The 20,755-nt window shown below is 46.5% G+C and overlaps 1 pseudogene; it reads right to left on the reverse strand.

Annotated features, from left to right (window-relative positions):
* Positions 1-332: 332 nt before the first annotated feature.
* On the reverse strand, positions 333-18,203 carry LOC148016603 (uncharacterized; annotated as a pseudogene).
* Positions 18,204-20,755: the final 2,552 nt, after the last annotated feature.

Genomic DNA, 20,755 nt, shown 5'->3' on the forward strand with positions numbered 1-20,755 from the left:
CTTGCACTACAAGGCGAGCCTTGTACTTGTCTAAAGTTCCATAAGCTTTTAGCTTTGTCCAAAAAATCCACTTTGTCCCGATGACTTTCTTGTGGCTCGGACGATCCACCAATGTCCAAGTCTCATTTTGGTCAATACTCTCTAGCTCCCTTTCCATGGCCTCTCGTTGTATTGAAGAGCCTCATGCCAAGTATTTGGCTCAGAATCCGCTATGTAATCAACTGTAAACAACGATGCGAATGATGCTTGAGGAGCAAGCCGGGCATATCTTCTAGGTCCTTTGCAGTGGAATTTGGTGGTAGGATCCTCGAATCCTGCATGGTCTGCTAGTACTAGTGAGGTAACAAGTCTCGCGAAGGGGGCTTGGGAGGTGAAGGAACAGTGGGAATGTCAGGAGCGGGAAGTAGACCATGCTCAGTAGGCACGATCTCTGATGATGTGGAAGAAGGAAGCCGATCGAAATCCGGTGCAGAAGACTGCACAATATCCCTCTCGTCAAAGACGACATCCTGCCTAACGATCACCTTGTTTGTCCAAGGATCGAACAAACGATAAGCTTTTGCTTCAGAAGAATATCCCACAAAAATAAAGAGATTAGCTCGGAAAGTAAGCTCTCCTATCTTGTCATTAGGTGTGTGTGTGTACGCACGACACCCGAAGACTGAAATGGGAAATAACACGCCGAGAGCCAAAAAATGCCTCATACGGGGTCTTCTGAGGAAGAGCTGTAGTCGGGCACCGGTTGAGGATGTACATTGAAGTGTTAACAGCCTCGACCCAAAGGCGCTTAGGAAGCTCTGCTGCGAACATCATAGAGCGTGCCATTTCCATGACTATGCGGTTCCTATGCTCTATGACTCCATTTTGAGAGGGGGAGTTGGTAGAGGTGAGCTGGTGAGAAATGCCATGCTTCTGTAGAAACTCGAAAAACTTGTGGGAGATAAACTCACCACTACTATCACTCCTTATGCACCCAACATGACGACCAATCTGGTTATGAACCAACAACACCCAAGAAGAAAAATATGTGAAAGCATCTGACTTATGCTTGAGGAAGTACATCCACATGTATCGAGAATGATCATCCACTATCAAAAAGAAGTACAGTACGCCGTTTAAAGCAGCAGTGGATGTCGGCCCACAAAGATCAACGTGAATCAGTCTAGGAGGATCCTCAGCTCTATGTGTAGACTGCTGAGGAAATCAGGTACGGTGCTGCTTCTCGAGTTGACAGGCTTTACAGACATCTCGAGCTAGCTTCAGGCATGGAAGGCTCTCAACCAACTCACGACGTGACAACTCATAAAGTGAGTCATAACCAAGATGCCCTAAGCGAAAATGCCAAAGATGCTCATTGTGCGTAGTCTCCCGAGATGTGACTAAGGCCTGGAAGCTATGGAACATGGAGCCTTTGGCGGTCGGCTCGGTCAAAAAGTGTGTCATGTGGTATAGGCCATTAGGCTGTGCCTCACTGCGAGCAATCATTAAACTAGTCAGAGAGTCAAGGACCTCGATTGTGGTTGCTGTAAAGAAAACTGCTCGCCCCAACCGGGAAAGCTACTGAATAGATAACAAGTTCACCCCAAGTTGAGGGACATGATATACATTGTCCAGGGAAGCCAGATTCGGACCCTTGTCAGTGGCAAAACTGATGCAACCTTGAGCCTGAATCTTGACCGATGAGTTGTTTCCTACACGGACCCGCTCGGCTGCAGGGGCTCGGGTACGGAAAATGTCCTCTATAGGAGTCATGTGATGTGTAGTTCCACTGTCCACAATCCAAACTGGAGCTGAAGTGTTCAACTGTGATGAGTGGGCCTCTACAGTAACCTCGTCGGGAGGCAACTCACAGATGTGGACGAGACTCGCATTTGATGTCTCTATGGAGACGATATGGGCCTTTGCAGACTGGTCAGACAAGCCCTCTGGAGTTGAGAACGTTGTCGACTGAGATGACTGTGTGGTGGCAGTGTGAGTCTGACCTTTAAACTGCCCCTTGCCATCACCCTGCCTCCCCTGCTGGGGGTTGCCCGACTGAGGGGCGGGGGTTTGAGACTTAGGTTTTGGTGTTGTGCCTCGTGCCTTTGATCAACACTCGTTGTCAAAATATCCAACCTTTTGACAATGTTGGCGATACCTATTCTTTTTAGGCACATTTTGCCACCCAAGTTTGAGTTGTGACTGGAAGTTTCCTTGAGAATTCCCAGATTGATTTAGCTTTTGAGTTTGATTTTGATTTTGAGTGGAGGTTTGGTTTGGTTTGCCCTTCCCTTGTTTTCCTTTCTGAGAATGAGCAAGAAGAGCCCCCTCTGAAGAGAAATTCATATGAAACTGATCGAACAACCGTGCATAACGCAACAATTGACACTCAAATTCACAGAATGTAGGCATGGTAGGCTTTGAAACTATTCCTTCCACAAAATTGAAGTATTTCTTGTCGAGTTTATTTAGGAACAATGTGACTTGATCGTCAGAGGACTTGGGAGTCCCTGTAGTGGAGAATTCAGCGAGGAGACGTTGATACTCAGCCAACTTGACTTTCAAGTCATCCCAGTCAGTGATTTTGAAAAGCTAAAGCTCATGGTCAAGATTAATATGACGGATCCTATCTCAAGCTGCATAGCGGTCACTCAAGTGTGCCCATCGCTCTGACGCTAAGTCAAAATGCTGAAGCTGAGAATGAAACTCTGGCAATAAGCCCTGCATCAACTTGACAATAACGGAGGAATTCCTAGCCTTCCATGAGCAGACGACCTCGTATGGAACAAATGCGGGATCGGGTTGGGGTTCCAACCCCTGCACTAGATCCCATGGGTTTTGTGAATCAAGGACATGTCTCATCAAATTCGACCAAGTAGTAAAGTTTGACCTATTAAAACGAGTCTTGTCATTAAATGCATTCTTGGTAGAAGATGACCTAGAACCATGAGGTGTCAGGTGGGTGGAGTAAGATGATGGTGGGAAAGATGGTGGAGGTGAGAGTGTATGATAAGAGTAAGAAGGAGGGGGAAGAGGTGGGTAGGTAGAAGTAGGCTGTGAGTGTTCAATGAGTGCCGATTGATGCGGAGGTACTGGAACATGAATGTTTCCATAAGGTGCCGGTGTAGGTGGAGGCACTGGGACATAGTAGCCTTGTCCAAAGTAAGGCTGGGACACATCATTATGACCAGAAGATCCACTAGGCAATGCCATGGAGGCAAACTGTGGAGGCAACTGATCCACACTCAGGAGAGACTGAGTGGGATACCCAGGCTGCAATGATCCCGAAAGTGTGTATGAGGTAGGTGGAATGCCACTCGACTGAGGGAAGGATGAGGTCCTAAAGGATGTGCCTATGTTTCCATAACCCCCTGAAGTGATATGTGGTGCGACATGAGGTGTCTGAAATGGAAATGTAAATGGTGTAAGCAATGGAAGAATCTGGTCGGATGGGTAGATTTTGAAAGTGAGGTGTATGAGGTGCAGATTCTTTTTGTTCATTTTTATCATTTAAAGACTGAAAATAAAAATGTGAAGATGATGATAAACCATGTAATGAAGTGAAAGAAAAACCAAATTCATTTTGATTATGTGAAGTAGATGGAAAAGAAGGAAGGACAGAAGAAGAGTTACCTGGCTTTTTCTTATAATCCCCGCGACGTGTGTTAACATACAAGAATTGGTCCTCTAGAGGACCTTTTCCGTAGTCAACAAACTGGACTCTTTCTTCCACATGATCTCTACCAGTATATTGCAAAACAGAAGAGGTAAAAGAAGAAGCCACAAAAGACGAATCAAAAATACTTTGCACCGAAGAGGACGGAAGAGTCTGAAAAAATGGAACCTACTCTGGATCTTGCTCTCCAAGAGGGGGGCCCATCCCTGATGGAGGTCTTGCAACATCATTAGACTTATGCGCAACATCTAAAGAGTGAAATCCATGCATACCTTCATTTAGAAGCTTTTCTTGAAGGGCAATCCTTTGGTCGAGCTCCTCAATCTTCTTTTTTGATAGGCTATGATCAATTTATATTCCTCAGAGGTTAGCTTGCCTATCTTTTCTTCCAGGTACTCAGATGTTTCTCCCACCATGTCGGAACTTTGTGGAGCAAGCTGATCATCCCACTCTCGCTTAGTTCTCGGTATAGGATGATCTAGAGACTGAATTGGTGTTGATGTGTTCAAAGTCATTTGAACCTACTGTTGTTCTTGCTTCTTGCGAAGAGCTTTCAAATCAAAGGCCTAGGTTTCTCAGAGAGTACTAGGCTCTGATACCATGTAAAGAAAAATACCCTAACACAGAAACATAAATAGAAACTGTATGACAAAGCACATACTGATAAAAAGAACACAGTTAGGGTTAGGGTTAGAGTAACTTAGAGACAATGAACACAGTGAATAAATGAAATGATATGACTACTAATAATACAATGCTCATGCAGCAAACACACTATGCAGTGAATGAATATTGAACCTCGAACTCCTGTATCTCTAGGATTAGGGTACGGGTAATGAGTTGGAGAGTGTGTCGTACTCCAAACGGATCCCAAATCGCAGCAAGGCAGCCTCGAGATGTCGAACACTAGCAAACGCAACAGTGAGAAGCTGGATCTAATGCAGACAACAGTGAGGAGAGAGAAAGACTAAAAACAAAGCCTGTAGGAGAGAGAAAGACTAAAAACAGAGCATGTAGGAGATAGAAAGACTGAAAATGCAGGCATGATAGCCTGTAAGAGAGAGAAATACTGCAGCGGCTGCAGATAGGAGAGAAAAAATTGTCAGGGTGGTAGCTGGAGCTTGCAAACGTAGCAGTTTGCTGATGTGGGCAGGCTGTACGATAATAGTGTAGATGAAGAACAGTCAGTCACTGGGCAAAAATAGTAGCAATTAGCGTATGGAGGGCTGGAAATAGACGCCAGACTGTAGGGAACAATGATGGACATCAAGGGCTGAGATGTCCTCCGTGACCGGGGTGTGGATAGCAAGCTGGTAACACTTGGAACGTGCAAAAATGAGATTGTGAAATAGTGGAGGGTTGGCTACCAATTTATAGAAAATTAGGGTTCTAGATCTTCTCCCACTTAACTTTCTCGATCCGCTTCCCATTTTAGGATTTTGGCTAAAATAAGCCTACAATAAGCATGTTTTGGAACAATTTAAGTGGCTAAGTGCATTTCTTAGCACAACATTTGCCATCGAGCACAAGCACTTGGAATAACCATCTAAATCACATCAACAATTAGTTTAATGCAAAGGCATTTAGGGCGTTATTTGATCAATCAACAAAACAATGGTATCCTTTTCCAAACATTGCAAGAATACTCACAATAATGTTTCAATTGCATATTTGCTCTCTCCCTTGGGATCTAAGTGATTCCATGCAAAATTTACTTAACCTTCGGTTAAGACACATGCCAAGGTCTTATACAACTATGCAAGAATGTAAATTCTATTGAGCACTTATAATGATCGATAACCTAACCCTCTTCTTAGCAAGTACAAAAGCATCGTTCTTTCCTTTGCCTTGGGTTTCCCTAACTCCTTGAGGTCTTTACTTACCTTCGAGGTTTGGAGTTGTCTGTATCTAGCCCAATCTCTAAATTTGGATTGATAAATGTAGTGGTTATCGGGTAGATCCCAAGGCATCTTAGTCTTTAATCCTTATGATCATTGTTTGTACTAGTTAAGCATAACATCAAGATTCCCAATCTAACGGCATGAGCTATTAGTGAGAGTTTGGCAAAGGTCTAGAGCTTTGAAAATCATTCTCTTCTAGAATAAGTTGCTTCCCATGCAATCTATCAGACATGCAAGTTACGATATATACTTTTGAAGTGATGAAAAATATACCTACTATTGCGAGGATGGAAAGTTGACAATGCTTGAGTCTTATATATTTATGAATTCATCGTATAGCATCTAAATACAATGGTCTTATCTTGATATGTGCATTTGGGGAACTTAATCTTTCGAATACTTGCAATGCAGTTTATCCTATTCTCGTACGGGCCTAATGCATCTCATGCGAGTATCAAAGCAATCATTTATCAATTTGAAAATACGTTACTTATGACCGGTACTATTGTTGGATGGGAAATGATGTCCTCCCTCAAGGCTTTTGTTGCGGGATTGCCATCCACGTGTGACATCCTCCGCTTGGGGGCCGTTCTCGATCTTCATCTTCCATGGATGCGAGTCACACAAGACTTTCGCGCCTTTTCCTTAGTTAGCGGGGGTCAAATTGGGAAGCGAATTAAACTACAGTGGGGGATAATTTTACAGAAAAAGGGGAGTAGGTGCGTGTGGCCACCCTCTTCAGAGGGGAAGAGAAAGCATCTCTTTTCAAAAGGCTGTCTCCCTCCCCTTCTCTCTCTCTCTCTCTCTCTTCTTCTTCTTCTTCTTTCTCTCTCTTCTTCTTTTTCTTCTTCTACCAGCGTACCCGACACCGCACGAGGATCCATGGGTTTCGGACCCCACAGCCACACCGACAGGAGATCCGGAGGATTCTTGATCTACATCGACAGCAGACTGAGATCCGACGACACTCGACACATTGGATCTCAGATCTCCAGTTTGCTCTTTCTCCACCGCCGATGTACCACATCCTGCATCCAGGAGGGATCACCTGCTATTAGCGACTTCGACGACTGCTACTACATCCCAGGATAGTATATCTCCCTGCATCTGTTACATATACACATCGCACCACTTTATCACAGTCGACAGTTGTTCCCCTATCACAGCCGACATTTGTTCCCCTTTTGTAGCCATTATCTGGAGTACCAGAGCTACATACGCACATACACATACACGACACTTATCACACTCACAGCACCGTATTTTCAGTTTCCAGTTTTTAGCTTTTCATTCAGTACTTTTATTTTGGATAGCTGGACCTCATCAGTTGTATCACAGTTTGTCTCATAGGCCAGTTTTGGTCTTTAGAAGACGTTAATATAACTTTCTTTCTTTCTTTCTTTTCTCTCTCTCTCTCTTTCTCTTTCTCTCTCCTTCTCCTTATTATTATTATTATTATTATTATTATTATTATTATTATTCCTCTCTCTCTCTCTCTCTCTCTCTCTACTTTGGCAACAAAAGGGGGGGGGGGGGGGGGCAAGAAGTGGTAATTCCTCGCTTAAGGGGGAAGTTTATATAGTGGAAAGGGGGTATTATTTAGTAATAAAATTATAGCAACTTTGATAAAAGGGGGGGGGGGGGGGTTCTACGCAGCATGGCGAGGGATATTACATCCTCTTTCCCTTGGAGAACTCAAGATGTCATCATCTCAGAAGAATTGGGGAAGACAAGCATTAATGGGGCTTTAAGGCCTGTGGGTTAGGACCCACCATGCGTCCACTATGCTCTTCTTAATGACTCAAGTAGTGCAACTCATATTATTGTAATTAGCTGTAGGTACAAGAGTAAAGTTTATTCCAATACAAGTTGTATTACATGACAATAGAACTTCTAGGATTTCTAATCATCTTAAAAAGGTGTAGTAGGCTCTAGGTCTTCGTCTTCATTTGATTCCTCTATATATCGGAAGATGGCACTTGTGTAGCTTCGTTTCCTTGGAAGCTCCATGTCTTTAGGAAAATCAGCTCAGATGTGTCCTAGCTCATTGCGGTGGAAGCATCGACAGTTGGGACATCTCCTACGGATGTGCCCTATCTCTCCGTACATGTGGCATCTCTTGTCCTGATCTCGGGAATCATCTTTGCTGCAATCGCCCGATTTAAGTTCTTGGATGATTGGAGTTGATCGAACTAATGCATCTTGCAAGTTTGTTGGACGCATTGCTTTAAGACGGTGGTTTAGAGGAGTGTTCAGGCCATGAAAAAATTTGGATACTTGCTGTGCAATATCCATATACGGTGCCTATTTTAGAAGGGTTACAAACTTTGAGTAGTAAGCTTCCATGGTTAATTCCAACTACTTGAGCCTGAAGAATTCATTCATCCTCAAAGTTTGGTAGGCTGGCAGGAGGTATCCTCTGCGTATAACATTCTTCGGCTATTGATCTTTGTACCATTACTAGTTCCATGAGGTGGATCATATCCATGTCTCAATTGGGACAAGCCAATAAAGAATTAAGCCTTGATCATCATGACCATGATAGATTTAAGTGTTCCATTCATCCACAAGTAGCATTTGAGCATTTGGCAAACTAATTTGAGAATAAGAACATTGTGAAGAACAATCTCAACAGTTTGCTATTAGTGAAGGGAAGCTAATAATGTCTTTCATCACATAATTGAAGCATATGAAGGATTAGTTGCCGATTTTATAAACTCTATAACTCATACTAGTAACAGTAAATTGTGAAGGGAAAAGTCAAAGTGAACATCAAGCATGTGCTAGAAAGTATTTTTGAAAATGTATTAAATTTTGGGCTTCATCACATTATTTTGGGCACTTGTAAAATTATTAGGAGACATGATGGTTTCTAATTGATTTTTTTAAAAAACAATAGAATAGTTGATTTCATTCATGGCTAGATGGAATGGGTTTCATTAGCTAAAAGGACATGCATGAAAAGAGCCAACTAAAAAATCTTCAAAGAGGATAGGGCACTCAATGTTACAAGGAAACCCTAATGTTGGATTCTTATGTATAAAAGTTGAAAAATGAATGGAAGAGCAATTTCTAGTAAGTGGTGACTTTTATGTTCAAGCTTCCTTCTTGCACTTACTCTTCTTATGAGAGAGAGAGAGAGAGAGAGAGAGAGAGAGAGAGAGAGAGAGAGAGAGAGAGAGAGAGAGAGAGAGAGAGAGAGAGAGAGAGAGAGAGAGAGAGAGAGAGAGAGAGAGAGAGAGAGAGAGAGAGAGAGAGAGAGAGAGAGAGAGAGAGAGAGAGAGAGAGAGAGAGAGAGAGAGAGAGAGAGAGAGAGAGAGAGAGAGAGAGAGAGAGAGAGAGAGAGAGAGAGAGAGAGAAAGTTATATTAACGTCTTCTAAAGACCAAAACTGGCCTATGAGACAAACTGTGATACAACTGATGAGGTCCAGCTATCCAAAATAAAAGTGTTGAATGAAAAGCTAAAAACTGGAAACTGAAAATACGGTGCTGTGAGTGTGATAAGTGTCGTGTATGTGTATGTGCGCATGTAGCTCTGGTACTCCAGATAATGGCTACAAAAGGGAAACAAATGTCGGCTGTGATAGGGGAACAACTGTCGCCTGTGATAAAGTGGTGCGATGTGTATATGTAACAGATGCAGGGAGATATACTATCCTGGGATGTAGTAGTAATCGTCGAAGTCGCTAATAGCAGGTGATCCCTCCTGGATGCAGGATGTGGTACATCGGTGGTGGAGAAAGAGCAAACTGGAGATCTGAGATTCAATGTGTCGAGTGTCATCGGATCTCAGTCTGCTGTCAATGTAGATCAAGAATCCTTTGGATCTCCTGTCGGTGTGGTTGTGGGGTCCAAAACCCACGGATCCTCGTGCGGCCTCGGGTACGCTGGCCCTTAGTCTGCTGTAGTGTGAGCCCGGAGGTCTGGCTGGAGGCTGGTACAGCAGCTCTCACTCTGTCTGTCTGAAAGAACTGTGTAATAGTCGTCTGGGTGGGTCCCTCTTTGACTGGGACCCGCTGTGTGCTCTGCTCTCTGATGTGCCATGCCTCTCCCAGAAAACGGCCAAATGATCTCTGATCCATATCAGTCATACATCCCTGAAGTGAGCTGCTCAATGTATATCTAGATCTCAACTCTGAGTATGCCGGGCATCTGAGAACAAAATGCTTCTCACTCTCCACCTCTGATCTGCAAAGGGGGCATATCCTCTCCTCCCATGGGATGCCAGTGGCTCTACCACTCTCAATCATAAGCTGATGTGATGATACCCTAAACTGTCCAATAAGAACTCTCAATCGATGTGGTCTATAGAGATGCATATATCTCGGAATCTGTATGAATCCCTGCTCTGATATCCTCAAGAACTGTGTATAATAATGTGCCATCTTCGATGGCAGTGGCTGTGCAGGGCTGACCCATGTCCTCTGTATATAAATATGCCATATCTCTTGTCTGATGACTCTGTTCCTCTCAGAGAGAGAGAGGGTGTAAGTGGGAGCCTGAGTATCATATAGAAGAGGTGGGAGTCTATCAATGTCCAGCCCATATCTGTCAAACCAAGCTCTAGTCTGTGCATACCATGATGTGGTATCCCCCGCTCGAGCCATCTCCTGAGATGCCATATATGCTCTATATGCAATGCGATCTTTGTCCATATCCTGAAATCTGTGTAGGAAGCAGACTGTCTGAAATAATGCCTCGACTAGCATGGGCGGTGTGGCAAGCTCTGCTCGCACAATGTCATGTGGGACTGAGGCCTTGCTGCGAATCAATCTAGATATCATGATCACCTGAGGTCTCTCCATCAATGTCCATACATAATTGGCAAGGCCTGGCTCCCATATAGCTGCTCCATACATCAGTGCTGGAGTGACTAAAGTATCAAAGAGCCACCCCTTGGTGCAGGGCTCCTGGAAATGTGCCTGATGACACTGTCGCTCCATAAGAGCCAATGCTGAGTATCCTCTAGTGAGGCAGTCACGAGCTGCCTGTGTCATCGAGAAAGTCCCTGAAGCTGCTGTAAAGGTGACTCCCAAATATACATATGATCCAGTGACCTCAATACTCCCTCCTGTTGCCATGAAAATACTCTGTCTGCGTATCTGAGCTGATGTATGGAATATAAGAACCTTGGTTTTACCAAGGTTCACTGTCATGCCTCTCTGTATGCAAAAATCATCCAATGCTAATAAATGCTGCTGTAATCCCTGAGCTGAGTCTGAGACCAACACAATGTCATCTGCATATAGTAAGATATGAACTGTGGCTCCACTGAGATCTATACCTCCACCGGCTCGCTGTTGAATAAACTCTGCTATCTCATCAATGTATAGCCCAAATAGAGTCGGTGAGAGTGGGCATCCTTGCTTCACACCAATGGTGCTCACAAGGGGATCTGATATACCTCCCGGACATCTGACTTTGCGAGTAACCCGCTCATATAGTGCATAAATACCCCACATCATGTCATCATCCACCCCCAGATCAAGTAGGCGTCTGAAAAGCCTCTCTCTCGGAACCGTGTCAAAGGCTTTACGAAAATCCACAAAGCAATAGTACAATCTCTGTTTCTTCACTCGTGTCTGGTCGATCAGACAACGGAGAGTGAAGATGTGGTCTATGGTAGAAAATGCCCGTCTGAACCCTACCTGTCCGGGTGTGCGCATGCACTCTCTCTCTGCCAGCGTGCTGAGCTCCTCCTCCATCATCGTGCCATAAAGTTTGGATAAAACTGGCCCAATCATGATGGTCCTATATGTGTTAGGATCCATAGGATCCCCTGACTTGTGGATAGGTACAATGGTGTGCTCTGTCCACGAGTCAGGGAACCCCTCAGACAATGCACGGTTGAAGAGGTGAGCAATGAGTGGAGCTAATGTGTCTCTGCCATATATAATATGCTCTGCCTGAAGATCAAACTGGTCTCGAGCGCGGCCATGCTGTAACCGTGAGATAGCATGTTTCACCATACTAGTGGTGAAAAAGGATGAAATACCTGGTCTCGGTGTACATGGTGTGGGTATCAGTGGCTGTGCGGATACATGATATAAACTCTGTGCGTATCCATGCCATACTGCAGGGTCATGTATCGGTGTGGGTGAGCGTGGTTCTCTAATCTACCTCCATGCCTCTGCACAATCTCTGCTCATAAGAAGGTGGTATATATCCCAATATCTCTCCTCCTCCCATTCCTGCTTTTTACGGTGGGTCAAGCGGTGCATGCGTCTCTGCGCCTGTCTATGTGTGATCTCTCCTCTGGCCTCCAAATCACGTAGCTGTCAACGTAGATCTCTGCACTCATCATCATACCACCTGTTCCGTGGCATGGTACCGGTCCGAGGGGGGTGCGTGTATGTGTGATGTGGAAAACTGAGTGTAGCAGAATCATGCAGAATGCGTGTGATATCAGTGGTCAGTGTATCAAGGGGTGCGTATGGATCAAGTGACGTGATGTGCTCCTCCAGATGCTATGAGTAAACATGTGAGAGCTCATGAGTGAAGTGTATGGTAGTATGCATGTGGGGTATGATATCTATAAGTGGTGATGGTAATGAGGTGAGGAGTGAGAAACTGAGAAAGGTGTGATCAGCACCGAGTGGAAGTCTCCCAAGGCCGAAGGACTCGATAGTATGCATCCCATCGATCGGTCCGAGCAGATAATCTACAGTACTCTCGCCCCCCCCATGTGGGAAGCATGTAAGACCTCCTGAATATGGCCATCGTGCCATCCCGTTATAAATAATGAGATGATGTCTACTACCAAGCTCAAGTAAATGCCCTCCATACCCTATGGCGTCTGGCCCAGTATCTGCTGACTCCCTACTGATCCCCAACTCCTCAGGGTCTAATGCTCTCATGATCTCTGGCTGCTCCATATCAAAACTCTCACATTGTCGGCTCTGTGTGCGCCCGTTGAAGTCCCCCATAAGGAAGACCTCACCCAAACTAGAGATAGAGAGAAAGAAAGAAAGTTATATTAACGTCTTCTAAAGACCAAAACTGGCCTATGAGACAAACTGTGATACAACTGATGAGGTCCAGCTATCCAAAATAAAAGTGCTGAATGAAAAGCTAAAAACTGGAAATTGAAAATATGGTGCTGTGAGTGTGATAAGTGTCGTGTATGTGTATGTGCGTATGTAGCTCTGGTACTCTAGATAATGGCTACAAAAGGGGAACAAATGTCGGCTATGATAGGAGAACAACTGTCGGTTGTGATAAAGTGGTGCGATGTGTATATGTAACAGATGCAGGGAGATATACTATCCTGGGATATAGCAGCAGTCGTCGAAGTCGCTAATAGCAGGTGATCCCTCCTGGATGCAGGTTGTGGCACATCGGCGGTGGAGAAAGAGCAAACTGGAGATCTGAGATCCCATGTGTCGAGTGTCGTCGGATCTCAGTCTGCTGTCGATGTAGATCAAGAATCCTCTGGATCTCCTGTCAGTGTGGCTGTGGGGTTCGAAACCCACGGATCCTCGTGCGGCGTCGGGTACGCTGGTCCTCAGCCTGCTGTAGTGTGAGCCCGGAGGTCTGGCTGGAGGCTGGTACAGTATCTCTCACTCTGTCTGTCTGAAAGAACTGTGTAATAGTCGTCTGGGTGGGTCCCTTTCTGACTGGGACCTGCTGTGTGCTCTGCTCTCTAATGTGCCATGCCTCTCCCAGAAAACGGCCAAATGATCTCTGATCCATATCAGTCATACATCCCTGAAGTGAGCTGCTCAATGTGTATCTAGATCTCAACTCTGAGTATGCCGGGCATCTGAGAACAAAATGCTCCTCACTCTCCACCTCTGATTTGCAAAGGGGGCATATCCTCTCCTCCCGTGGGATGCCACTGGCTCTACCACTCTCAATCATAAGCTGATGTAATGATACCTTGAGCTGTCCAATAAGAACTCTCAATCGATGTGGCATATAGATCTGCATATATCTCGGAATCTCTATGAATCCCTGCTTTGATATCCTCAAGAACTGTGTATAATAATGTGCCATCTTCGATGGCAGTGGCTGTGCAGGGCTGACCCATGTCCTCTGTATATAAATATGTCATATCTCCTGTCTGATGACTCTATTCCTCTCAGAGAGAGAGAGGGTGTAAGTGGGAGCGTGAGTATCGTATAGAAGAGGTGGGAGTCTATCAATGTCCAGTCCATGTCTGTCAAACCAAGCTCTAGTCTGTGCATACCATGATGTGGTATCCCCCGCTCGAGCCATCTCCTGAGATGCCATATATGCTTTGTATGCAATGCAATCTTTGTCCATATCCTGAAATCTGTGTAGGAAGCAGACTGTGTGAAATAATGCATCGACTAGCATGGGCGGTGTGGCGAGCTCTGCTCGCACAATGTCATGTGGGACTGAGGCCTTGCTGCGAATCAATCTAGATATCATGATCACCTGAGGTCTCTCCATCAATGTCCATACATAATTGGCAAGGCTTGGCCCCCATATGGCTGCTCCATACATCAGTGCTGGAGTGACTAGAGTATCAAAGAGCGACCCCTTGGTGCGGGGCTCTTGGAAATGTGCCTGATGACACTGTCGCTCCATAAGAGCCAATGCTGAGTATGCTCTAGTGAGGCGGTCACGAGCTGCCTGTGTCATCAAGAAAATCCCTGAAGCTGCTGTAAAGGTGACTCCCAAATATATATATATATATATATATATATAGAGAGAGAGAGAGAGAGAGAGAGAGAAAGTTATATTAACGTCTACAACATGCCAGGTTGGCCTATGAGACCAAAATGTTGCATACAAATGTCTGGGAGATTTCAAAAGTCCCAGTGAAGCTAACATTTATGCTATGTTGGACTAAATTGAGTAGGTACAAAATGATATCTGGACTAGATACAATCTAAGGTACTTCCAGTGCGGTGTGGAACTGCTCCTGGGGTGTTCATCCTAAGATGTCCTGCATGGGTCAATCTAGCATGGAGAGGCTAAAGTGGATGGGCAGGGCCCTCCGATGGCGACGTAGTATCCCTTGTATCTTCGACCAGTGTCTTTTGCGGGGACGGGGGCCGGCAGGGCGTGGGCACCGGGCTTTACCTCTTGCTGTGGCTATTTCTAAGGTGGTCCCCGAGGGCCGAGAGGCCGGTTGGGCTGGTGGGGCCTCGGTGGTGGGGAGGATAGCTGGTATTTGGCAGAAGCCGTTGAGTGTGCATTGGTTGGTGGCTTCTTGTCTTTGCTCCGTGGTTCGTAGGAGGTGGTCTCTGTGGCGTCGTATTTCCAGTAGAAAGAGCCCCAGGCATATCTGGTCTTTGAATTCCATCACCTTGGAGAGTGATCCGAATCCTTCGCTGAATAGGCAGTGGAAGCGTCCACGGATTTCGTAGTACACTGGGCATCTACAGATATAGTGTTCCTCTGTCTCTGGCTCGAGATGGCAGAGCTGACAGATTCGGTCTTCTGGGGGGAGGGGGTTGGCCCCGTATCTGCCCGTTTCGACCCGTAGTTGGTGTGAGGACGTGCGGATCTGTCCGATGGCACTTCTGACCCCGTGAGACAGGTGTGTGTCCATGTAGCTTGGGCGGGTGATGAAGCCGTCCGGGGAGATATGCAGGAAGTGTTCTCGGTAGAAAGCATTCTTGGTTCCTAGTTCTGATGTGGGGGTCACCCATGTCTTGGCGGTGTCTGTCTGGATGATATCCATTCTGGTGATGCGATTTACCTCCTCTCGGCTGAGCTCCAGGTGTGGGCAGTCTAGGTTGTATTGTAGTGGGGGGAGGTGGTCCATGTGCAGGCCATGGAGCCGTAGCCAGGTCTCTGTTCGGGCATACTAGCACTCAGTGTCCCCTTGTGTTGCTAGCTATTTGGATGACTTCAAGGCGAGTCTGGGGTACTGGTGCCGGGGCAGGTCCTATATTCGGCGCAAGAAGGTCACGGTCTGGAAGAGGGCCTCAGCCACGAGGGGCGGTGCCCCCAGCTCTGCGCGGATGATCTCATGTGGTACAGAGGGCTTGCTTCGGATCATCTATGAGATCATAAGTATTAGGGGTCTCTCCATCTGGTCCCATCCCTCATAGGTGGCCTCCTCCTTAGGCAGTGGCTGATCCTGTGAGGCCCTCCGCGTGTGGTAGAGATTGGACCCCCATATGGGAGCCCCGTACAGGAGGGCTGGTGTGACCAAGGTGTCAAAAAGCCAGAGCTTTGTCCGGGGTTCTTGGAACTGTATGCAGGCACATTGGTTCTCCATTGACCCGAGGGCTGCATAGCCTCGGGTTAGTCTATCTTCCGCGGCTTTTCCCAGGATAAATCTCGGTCCAGAGAATATAATCCCCAGATAGACGTATCTTTGGACCACGTCCACGGTTTCTCCACCGTATGTGAAGGGGGGTACAGACCGTCGGAGCCATTGGGTTGACGTGTTGAACACCATGACCTTGGTTTTTCCCAGGTTCACAGTTAGGTCTTTGTCTTGGCAGAAGGCATGTAGTGCGTCCAGTTGGCGCTGCAGCCCTTCGGGTGTGCTGGAGATGAGGACTATGTCGTCCGCATATAGAAAGATAGGTATCAGTGTCCCTCCCAGGCTCGATCCCTCCTCGCCCAATCTATCTATGTACTTTGAGATCTCATCAATGTAGAGGCCAAATAGGGTGGGTGAGAGTGGGCATCCCTGCTTGACTCCGAAGGTGCTGGTGATCTCCTTTGACAACCCTCCCGGTGCCCGAACTTGGCCCGTTACCGATTCGTATAGTGCTAGTATCCCCCATCATATTTTGGTTGGTACCTCTAGTTCCTGTAGTCTCTGCGTGAGCCTCACTCGTGGAACTGTGTCAAAAGCCTTGCGGAAGTCCATGAAGCAGCAGTACACCCATCTTCCATGTGCTCTGCCCTCCTCTATGATGGCTCTCAGTGTGAGGATATGGTCAAGGGTGTAGAACCCCTTCCTAAACCCTGCTTGTCCTGCTGCTCGGTGTTGGTGTTGCTCTGCCCACTTGCTCAGCTCGTGGTCCAGTATGGATCCATAGAGCTTGGCTAGTGCATGGCCAACCATGACTGTTCGGTAGTTCATGGGAACCATGGGGTCTCCGGCCTTCAGGATAGGTATTATGGTGTTGGCTGACCAACTGGCTGGAAAGCCTTCGCATAGGGCTCTGTTGAACATGTGTGCTAGGAGAGGTGCCAGTATGTCTCTAGCATGGGTCAAATGCTCTGCTACCAAGCCTTCGTGGTCTTGGGCATGGCCATTTTGGAGTCTGTCAATGGCGTCTCGAACCCGCCCCGTGCTGAAGAATGTGGATGATCCGGGTCTGCTCCCTGGGGGTCGGGGTAGCTGGGGCTGCTTGGGTACTTGGTATAGTGAGGTTGCATATGCATGCCAAGTGTCCGGGAAGGTGATGGGCGTCTGGGCTCGGGGTTCTTGAAATGCCTTCCATGCCTCTTTGCTGTCCTGTCCTAAGAATAGCTGGTAGAATTCGTGTTCCACTTTGGAGAGGTAGGCTTGTTTCTTTCGTCGCACTAGGAACCGGAAGATCAAGCGTGCCTGTTTATGCGTGTGTACTCCCCGTGCTTCGTCCTGTTGAAGACGGAGCCGGGTTTTCCTGCACTCTACATTGTACCAGCTATTCTGTGGGACATTCTTGTTTGGAGGGGTAGGGTGGGGGGAGGGGGATGTGTGGGGGAAGTATTCGGCAGCTGAGGTGTATAGTGTGCCCACCAACTGTGCTGTGACCTCCTCTAGGGGTGCCTGGGGGTTCATTTCTTGCAGGCTCCAATAGAGATGGTCGGAGTATGCGCTCGCAGTTAGCCTGGTAAAGTGGTATATGGGGAATCTTGGGGGGTTGCTTGCTGGGGGGGTTAGGTCATACCTGCAGGTTATGTCAAATTGTAGGTATGCATGGTCGGCAGCCATTGTGAGTGGGCGAGGTGATATTTTAAAGGAGTGGACATCGGGGATAAGTGATAGAGGGCCGATGATATAGTCCGCTGTGCTTGCTCCCAGTTTTTGTGTGGGTGCTCCATGTGCCCCCCGTCCGATTTAGTTGGCCGCGTGCTTGTGTGGGAAGCATGTGAGGGCATCCGACCCGGGCCGTCTGTCGAGGCCGTTGAGGATGGCCAGTCCGTGTGCCCCCCCTAATGCCAGTAGGTGTTTGCCATATTCGGTGCACTCAGTTGTGTCCTGTGACACCCGGTTGAGTCCTATCTCCTCCGGTGCAATCTCTTTGTACATGTGGTCTTCGCTCTTGAAGAAGGGGGTCTTCCTTTGTGCTGTGCGTGCATTGAAGTCTCCAGCCAACATGACATCCCCCAAGCTGGAGTAGTGCATGATATCTTCGTAAAGTAGTAGGTATGGTGACTCGCCCTTCTGTGGTGCATATGCAGAGTGTGCTGGTGGGAAATAGCACACCGCCATGTATATGTCTCGGGGACGATCTGTGTGTACGCGAATCCACATGAACCGGGCTTCCTCATCTTTCCGCATGACTTGCACCATGGGCTGTAGCTCCTCCCTGTACAACACAGCCACCCCTCCGGACCCTCGGGTCCCTCCTTTTGTTCGGGCTCTAGGGCGGCATGCCGTCTCCCATCTATATCCCCTCACTTCTAGTAAGTAGGTGCCGGGGCTTTGGTGGGTTTCTGTGTAGAGGACGATGTCCTTGCCGGTGAAGGTCTCCTGGAATAATCCTGCATCTGTCTTCATAGCTCCGTTGCAGTTCCACACTGCAAAACTTAGGTGGGTCTCATAGGCCGCGCCCCGTCATTGGCGCTTATCTGTGATGATGACCCGACCATCTCTGTATACTGCCCATTTTCCTGCTTTGCGAGTCTCCAGGATATGTGGCATGCATTCTTTACGGTGTGCCACCTGTGCGGGTGTGAGGTCATCCTCCAGGTAGACTTTTTCCCCTTTTAGAGCTGTCCTTTTAGAGAGGAAGGCTCGTCTAGATTCTAAGTTGGCAAATTTGAGGATAAGAGGCCTTCCCTTGGTGAGGTCTTTCACCAATACTATGTCAAGATTGTGGGAGAGAAGGAATGAGTCTCACTTGTCGCTTTCTTGGTTGCACAATGGGGGAATACACACACAGGTGGAGGCTGAAAACAGTTTTCCTCTTCTTAGTTGTGTAAGCCAAAAAGAACTCTCTTACAAAGAAATAGAAGAACCCTATATATGGGTCTCAAACCAAACTCAACTAACTAAGGTGACATACTAACTGAGCCATGAACTAGAGTAGATAAGGATAGCTGTCATGTAGCTATTATTCATGGGCGGTGTACCAATCGCATTTGCAACTGACAAGTCGGTGACATAAATGCACAACGGTCACCCTGGCATATCACGAGTGGAGCTCGATATCTCAATACTCCCCCTCGAGCTCAATCCCAATTCCTGCACACCAAGCAGGTCTCTGAACTTGCGCAGCTTCTCTGCGCCCAATGCCTTCGTAAATATGTCAGCTACCTGATCCTCTGTACTGACATAAACTAGATCAATAAGACCTAGTAAAACCCTCTCCCGCACATAGTGATAATGCACCTCAATGTGCTTTGTTCTAGCATGATAGACTGGGTTACTTGCCAAGTGTATACTACTCATGTTGTCACAATAAATGACAACTGGCCCATTTGTATGCTGATGCATATCATAAAGTAGCTTATGCAACCAAGCTACCTCACATGCAGCCATTGCTGCACCCCTGTACTCAGCCTCTGTGCTGGACAAGGCAATTGTAGGCTATTTCTTGCTGCTCCAAGTGACTGCAGCACTCCCAAAAGAGAACACATATCCACTGGTAGATCGTCTATCAGAAATGCTACCAGCCCAATCAACATCAGTGTATCCATGCAACTGTATCTGAACCCCAGTCTCATAAAAGTAGTCCATACTGCAATGTGGACTTCACATACCTGAGTATGCGTCTAGCCGCATCCAAATGTGGTTTCCTTGGAGCCTGCATAAACTGACTTACCAATCCAACAGCATAGCTCAAATCTGGCCTGGTAATAGTCATATAAATCAAGCTTCTTACTATGCGTCTGTACATAGTAGGGTCTTCCAGAAGCTCACCTGCATCTTCGCTCAGCTTCACATTCTGCTCCAAAGGAACTGAAATAGGCTTACAGCCTGTCATCCCATATTTGGACAGCATGTCCAATCCATACTGCCTCTGCAAGAGCTGTATCCCACTTGGTGATCTAATCACCTCAATGCCCAAGAAATAACGCAGCTCTCCCAAATCCTTCATCTCAAACTTCTGCTTCAATAGCATTTTCACATGAAAGATATCTTCATCACTGTCACCTGTCATAATCAAATCATCAACATAAATGACAAGTAGCATAATACCTTTCTCTGTTTTTCTCACATAAAGTGAGAAATCTGCCTTGGAAATCTAAAAGCCAATAGTGACAAGATACTGTCCTATCTTGTCAATCCATGCTCTAGGTGCTTGCTTCAAGCCATACAAGGCTTTCTTCAACCTGCAAACAAACTCAGGATGAACAACATGCACATAACCTGGTGGCTGCTCCACATAGACCTCTTCTTGCAAATCACCATGCAAGAAGGCATTCTTTACATCCATCTGATGTAAAGACCATTCCTTTGATGTAGCCATAGCAATGACTGCTCTTACGGTTGCCATCCTTGCAACCGGACTGAATGTTTCTTCATAGTCAATGCCATATGTTTGTGCATACCCCTTGACTACTAATCTTGCCTTGTATCTGTTCACAGAACCATCTGCATTGTGCTTCACCTTATAAACCCACTTACAGCCAATTGCATTTTTACCTTTAGGCAAAGATACCAACTCCCATGTAGCATTTGCTTCCAAGGCATCCATTTATTCATCCATGGCTTTCTCCCATTTTTCTTTTCCCATGGCTTGCTCAAAAGAAGTGGGTTCTGGTTCCTGTATCACTTTGACCATATATGCATAGTGAATGGCTGTAAATCCATCATATTTCAGCCTATCCACAGGATACCTAGCTCTCGTAGACCTGCGCAAAATAGGTTCACTCCCAGGTGCTCTCAAAACATCCCTGGTCTTCCTTACTCTAGGTGTAACAATAGAAGGAATACCCAACTCATCATCAATGCTCTATTCTGAGCCACTGGATTCACCATCCACATAACAGTGACCTGCATTCACATCAAACATGGGCTGATCAACCTTCTCTTTTCCTTTTCGTGATACCTGCATACCACTACCTGCATAGCTTTGAGAAGATTCTCCTGATCTCAATCTGCCT

Source organism: Lygodium microphyllum, chromosome 23 (genome assembly GCF_053477565.2).
Source record: "Lygodium microphyllum isolate KBCC chromosome 23, Lygodium_microphyllum_v1.1.10, whole genome shotgun sequence".
NCBI lineage: Eukaryota > Viridiplantae > Streptophyta > Polypodiopsida > Schizaeales > Lygodiaceae > Lygodium > Lygodium microphyllum.